Below are 6,758 nucleotides of genomic sequence, written 5' to 3'. Positions count from 1 at the left end.
CTATTAGTTTGAGTGTGTCTGGTTTGATGTGGAGGTCCTTGATCCACTTGGACTTAAGCTTTGTACAGGGTGATAAGCATGGATCGATCTGCATTCTTCTACATGTTGCCCTCCAGTTGAACCAGCACCATTTGCTGAAAATGCTATCTTTTTTCCATTGGATGGTTTTGGCTCCTTTGTCAAAAATCAAGTGACCATAGGTGTGTGGGTTCATTTCTGGGTCTTCAATTCTATTCCATTGGTCTATCTGTCTGTCTCTGTACCAATACCATGCAGTTTTTATCACTATTGCTCTGTAATACTGCTTGAGTTCAGGGATAGTGATTCCCCCTGAAGTCCTTTTATTGTTGAGGATAGCTTTAGCTATCCTGGGTTTTTTGTTATTCCAGATGAATTTGCAAATTGTTCTGTCTAACTCTTTGAAGAATTGGATTGGTATTTTGATGGGGATTGCATTGAATCTGTAGATTGCTTTTGGTAAAATGGCCATTTTTACTATATTAATCCTGCCAATCCATGAGCATGGGAGATCTTTCCATCTTCTGAGGTCTTCTTCAATTTCTTTCCTCAGTGTCTTGAAGTTCTTATTGTACAGATCTTTTACTTGCTTGGTTAAAATCACACCGAGGTACTTTCTATTATTTGGGTCTATTATGAAGGGTGTCGTTTCCCTAATTTCTTTCTCGGCTTGTTTCTCTTTTGTATAGAGGAAGGCAACTGATTTATTTGAGTTAATTTTATACCCAGCCACTTTGCTGAAGTTGTTTATCAGGTTTAGTAGTTCTCTGGTGGAACTTTTGGGATCACTTAAATATACTATCATGTCATCTGCAAAGAGTGATATTTTGACCTCTTCTTTTCCAATCTGTATCCCTTTGATCTCCTTTTGTTGTCTGATTGCTCTGGCTAGAACTTCAAGAACTATATTGAATAAGTAGGGAGAGAGTGGGCAGCCTTGTCTAGTCCCTGATTTTAGTGGGATTGCTTCAAGTTTCTCTCCATTTAGTTTAATGTTAGCAACTGGTTTGCTGTATATGGCTTTTACTATGTTTAGGTATGGGCCTTGAATTCCTATTCTTTCCAGGACTTTTATCATGAAGGGCTGTTGAATTTTGTCAAATGCTTTCTCAGCATCTAATGAAATGATCATGTGGTTCTGTTCTTTCAGTTTGTTTATATGATGGATCACGTTGATGGTTTTCCGTATATTAAACCATCCCTGCATGCCTGGGATGAAGCCTACTTGATCATGGTGGATGATTGTTTTGATGTGCTCTTGAATTCGGTTTGCCAGAATTTTATTGAGTATTTTTGCGTCGATATTCATAACGGAAATTGGTCTGAAGTTCTCTTTCTTTGTTGTGTCTTTGTGTGGTTTAGGTATAAGAGTAATTGTGGCTTCGTAGAAGGAATTCGGTAGGGCTCCATCTGTTTCAATTTTGTGTAATAGTTTGGATAATATTGGTATGAGGTCTTCTATGAAGGTTTGATAGAATTCTGCACTAAACCCGTCTGGACCTGGGCTCTTTTTGGTTGGGAGACCTTTAATGACTGCTTCTATTTCCTTAGGAGTTATGGGGTTGTTCAACTGGTTTATCTGTTCCTGATTTAACTTCGATACCTGGTATCTGTCTAGGAAATTGTCCATTTCCTGAAGATTTTCAAATTTTGTTGAATACAGGTTTTTATAGTAAGATCTGATGATTTTTTGAATTTCCTCTGAATCTGTAGTTATGTCTCCCTTTTCATTTCTGATTTTGTTAATTTGGACGCACTCTCTGTGTCCTCTCGTTAGTCTGGCTAAGGGTTTATCTATCTTGTTGATTTTCTCAAAGAACCAACTTTTGGTTTTGTTGATTCTTTCTATGGTCCTTTTTGTTTCTACTTGGTTGATTTCAGCTCTGAGTTTGATTATTTCCTGCCTTCTACTCCTCCTGGGTGTATTTGCTTCTTTTTGTTCTAGAGCTTTTAGGTGTGCTGTCAAGCTGCTGACATATGCTCTTTCCTGTTTCTTTCTGCAGGCACTCAGCGCTATGAGTTTTCCTCTTAGCACAGCTTTCATTGTGTCCCATAAGTTTGAGTATGTTGTATCTTCATTTTCATTAAATTCTAAAAAGTTTTTAATTTCTTTCTTTATTTCTTCCTTGACCAGGTTATCATTGAGTAGAGCATTGTTCAATTTCCACGTATATGTGGGCATTCTTCCCTTATTGTTATTGAAGACCAGTTTTAGGCCGTGGTGGTCCGATAGCACGCATGGGATTATTTCTATCTTTCTGTACCTGTTGAGGCCCATTTTTTGACCAATTATATGGTCAATTTTGGAGAAAGTACCATGAGGAGCTGAGAAGAAGGTATATCCTTTTGCTTTAGGATAGAATGTTCTATAAATATCCGTTAAGTCCATTTGGCTCATGACTTCTCTTAGTCTGTCGACATCACTGTTTAATTTCTGTTTCCATGATCTGTCCATTGATGAGAGTGGGGTGTTGAAATCTCCCACTATTATTGTGTGAGGTGCAATGTGTGTTTTGAGCTTTAGTAAGGTTTCTTTTACGTATGTAGGTGCCCTTGTATTTGGGGCATAGATATTTAGGATTGAGAGTTCATCTTGGTGGATTTTTCCTTTGATGAATATGAAGTGTCCTTCCTCATCTTTTTTGATGACTTTTAGTTGGAAATTGATTTTATTTGATATTAGAATGGCTACTCCAGCTTGCTTCTTCTGACCATTTGCTTGGAAAGTTGTTTTCCAGCCTTTCACTCTGAGGTAGTGTCTGTCTTTGTGTCTGAGGTGTGTTTCCTGTAGGCAGCAGAATGCAGGGTCCTCGTTGCGTATCCAGTTTGTTAATCTATGTCTTTTTATTGGGGAGTTGAGGCCATTGATATTGAGAGATATTAAGGAATAGTGATTATTGTTTCCCTTTATATTCATATTTGGATGTGAGGTTATGTTTGTGTGCTTTCATTCTCTTTGTTTTGTTGACAAGACGATTAGTTTCTTGCTTCTTCTAGGGTATAGCTTGCCTCCTTATGTTGGGCTTTACCATTTATTATCCTTTGTAGTGCTGGATTTGTAGAAAGATATTGTGTAAATTTGGTTTTGTCATGGAATATCTTGGTTTCTCCATCAATGTTAATTGAGAGTTTTGCTGGATACAGTAACCTGGGCTGGCATTTGTGTTCTCTTAGGGTCTGTATGACATCAGTCCAGGATCTTCTGGCCTTCATAGTTTCTGCCGAGAAGTCTGGTGTGATTCTGATAGGTCTGCCTTTATATGTTACTTGACCTTTTTCCCTTACTGCTTTTAATATTCTTTCTTTATTTTGTGCGTTTGGTGTTTTGACAATTATGTGACGGGAGGTGTTTCTTTTCTGGTCCAATCTATTTGGAGTTCTGTAGGCTTCTTGTATGTCTATGGGTATCTCTTTTTTTAGGTTAGGGAAGTTTTCTTCTATGATTTTGTTGAAGATATTTACTGGTCCTTTGAGCTGGGAGTCTTCACTCTCTTCTATACCTATTATCCTTAGGTTTGATCTTCTCATTGAGTCCTGGATTTCCTGTATGTTTTGGACCAGTAGCCTTTTCCGCTTTACATTATCTTTTACAGTTGAGTCAATGATTTCTATGGAATCTTCTGCTCCTGAGATTCTCTCTTCCATCTCTTGTATTCTGTTGGTGAAGCTTGTATCTACAGCTCCTTGTCTCTTCTTTTGCTTTTCTATATCCAGGGTTGTTTCCATGTGTTCTTTCTTGATTGCTTCTATTTCCATTTTTAATTCCTTCAACTGTTTGATTGTGTTTTCCTGGAATTCTTTCAGGGATTTTTGCGATTCCTCTCTGTAGGCTTCTACTTGTTTATTAATGTTTTCCTGTGTTTCCCTAAGTGTGTTCATGTCTTTCTTGAAGTCCTCCAGCATCATGATCAAATATGATTTTGAAACTAGATCTTGCTTTTCTGGTGTGTTTGGATATTCCATATTTGTTTTGGTGGGAGAATTGGGCTCCGATGATGGCATGTAGTCTTGGTTTCTGTTGCTTGGGTTCCTGCGCTTGCCTCTCGCCATCAGATTATCTCTAGTGTTACTTTGTTCTGCTATTTCTGACAGTGGCTACACTGTCTTATAAGCCTGTGTGTCAGGAGTGCTGTAGACCTGTTTTCCTCTCTTTCAGTCAGTTATGGGGACAGAGTGTTCTGCTTTCGGGCGTGTAGTTTTTCCTCTCTACAGGTCTTCAGCTGTTCCTGTGGGCCTGTGTCTTGAGTTCACCAGGCAGGTCACTTGCAGCACAAAATTTGGTCTTACCTGTGGTCCCGAGGCTCAGGTTCACTCGTGGGGTGCTGCCCAGGGGCTCTCTGCAGCGGCAGCAACCAGGAAGACCTGTGCCGCCCCTTCCGGGAGCTTCAGTGCACCAGGGTTCCAGATGGTCTTTGGCTTTTTCCTCTGGCGTCCGAGATGTGTGTGCAGGGAGCAGTCTCTTCTGGTTTCCCAGGCTTGTCTGCCTCTCTGAAGGTTTAGCTCTCCCTCCCACGGGATTTGGGTGCAGAGAACTGTTTATCAGGTCTGTTTCTTTCAGGTTCCGGCGGTGTCTCCTCTATTGTTCCTTCTTTCTTTCACTTTTTTGTTTTTATACATTGCTGTCAGTTCTTGATCTTACAGTATAATCCACTGTTGTTCTGTTCTGGAATTTTTACTCTGAGCCTATGTGTTTAAGGTTCTTCCCCACTTACTCTTCTATTTGTTTCAGTGTACCTGGTTGAATATGGAGGTTCATGATCCACTTGAACTTGAGATTTTTACAAGGGGATAAAAATGGATTGATTTGCATTCTTCTACCTGATGAGAACCCGTTGATGGAGCACCATTTTTTGAACATGCTGTCCCTTTTCCACTGCATGCTTTTAGATCGTTTGTTAAAAATCAGGTGTGTGGGTTCATTTCTAGGTCTTGAATTACATTCCATTGATTTAAGTGCCTGTCTCTGTACCAATAACATGCAGTTTTTATCATGATTCCTCTGTAATACAGCTTGAACTTCTCAGGAGTCATTATTCCCCTAGAAGTTCTTTTTTGTTGAGAATAGTTTGCAGTATCCTTTATTTTTTCTTATTCCAAACAAATTTGCAATTTGTTCCTTCTAACTCTATGAAGAATTTACTTGGAAATTTGATGGGCATTGCCTTGATTATGTAGATTGCTTTTGGCAAGATGGCCATTTTTAATATATTTATTCTGCCAAATCATAAGCATGTAACTTAATTTCATCTTCTGAGATCTTATTTAATTTCGTTCTTCAGAGGTCTGAAGTTCTTGTCACAAAGATCTTCCACTTGCTTTGTTAGAACCATTGCAACCTATTTTATATAATTTGTGACTATCATGAAGGGTGTTTGTTTCCCTAATTTGTTTTGCAGGCTGTTTATCCTTTAAGTAGAGTTAGGCTACTGCATTATATCAGTTAATTTTATATCCAGCAACATTCCTGAAGTTGTTTATCAGCTATAGGAGTTCTCTTGTGGAATTTTTGAGGTCACTTATGTATAATATCATATCATCTGCAAATAGTGATTTTTTTTACTTCTTCCTTTCTAATCTGTATCCCTTTGACATCTTTTTGTTATCTAATTACTCTGGCTAGGACTTCAAGTACAATATTGAATAGGTATGGAATCTAGTCCCTGATTTTAGTGGTATTGCTTCAAGTTTTTCTCCATTTATGTTGCTTTTGGCTATTGGTTTGGTGTATATTTCTTTTACTATGATTAAGTATGGGACTTGAATTTCTGATCTTTGCAAGATATTTATCATGATATGGTGTTGACTTTGGTCAAATGCTTTCTCAGCCTATAATGGGATGAACATGTATTTTTTTTCTTTTTGGTTTGTTAATGCAGTGGATTAAAATGATGCATTTCATAATATTGATCCATTCCTACATCCCTAATGTGAAGCCTACTTGACCAAGTTGAATGATCATTTTGATGTGTTCTTGGATTCATTTTGTGAGCAACTTATTGAGTATTTTTGCATCAATGGTAACTTTGGTTTGAAGTACTCTATCTTCATTGGGTCTTTGTGTGCTTTAAGAATAAGTGTAATTGTGGTTTCAAAGAACAATTTGAGTAGAGTTTCTTCTGTTTATATTTTCTTTAATAGTTTGAAGAGTATTGGTGTTACATATTCTTTGATGGACTGATAGAATTCTCCAATAAACCCACCTTATTATGGGCTTTGTTTGGCTGGGAGATTTTCAATGACTGCTTCTATTTCTTTAACATTTAAACTGTTTAAATTTTTTTTCTGGTGATGATTTAACTTTGATGCCCGGTATCTCTCTAAAAAAGTATATTTCCTCCAGATTTTCCAGGTTTTTTCAGTATAGGCTTTTGTGGTCGGATCTGAAAATTTTTGAATTTCATCAGTCTCTCTTTTATGTCTCCTTTTCATTTCTGATTTTGTTAAGTTGGTATTGACTCTATGCCATCTGGTTAGTCTGGAAAAGGGTCTGCCTAGTTTGTTGGTTTTCTCAAAGAATCAGCTACTGGTTTTGTTGATTCATTGTATAGAATTTTCTTCTTGGTTGATTTCAACTCTGAGTTTGATTATTTAATGGCATCTACACCTGTTGAATATATTTTCTTCTTTTTTTTCTATAGCTTATGGGTGTGCTATCAAGTTGTTAATGTATGTTCTCTCTGGTTTCATTTTAGAGGCACTCAGAGCTATGAATTTTCCTGTGATCATTGCTTCCATTTTAT

Source organism: Rattus norvegicus, chromosome 2 (assembly GCF_021556685.1).
Source record: "Rattus norvegicus strain SHRSP/BbbUtx chromosome 2, alternate assembly SHRSP_T2T, whole genome shotgun sequence".
Taxonomy (NCBI): domain Eukaryota; kingdom Metazoa; phylum Chordata; class Mammalia; order Rodentia; family Muridae; genus Rattus; species Rattus norvegicus.
The sequence above is the reverse complement of the archived record's forward strand: the minus strand, read 5'-3'. Positions refer to the sequence as shown.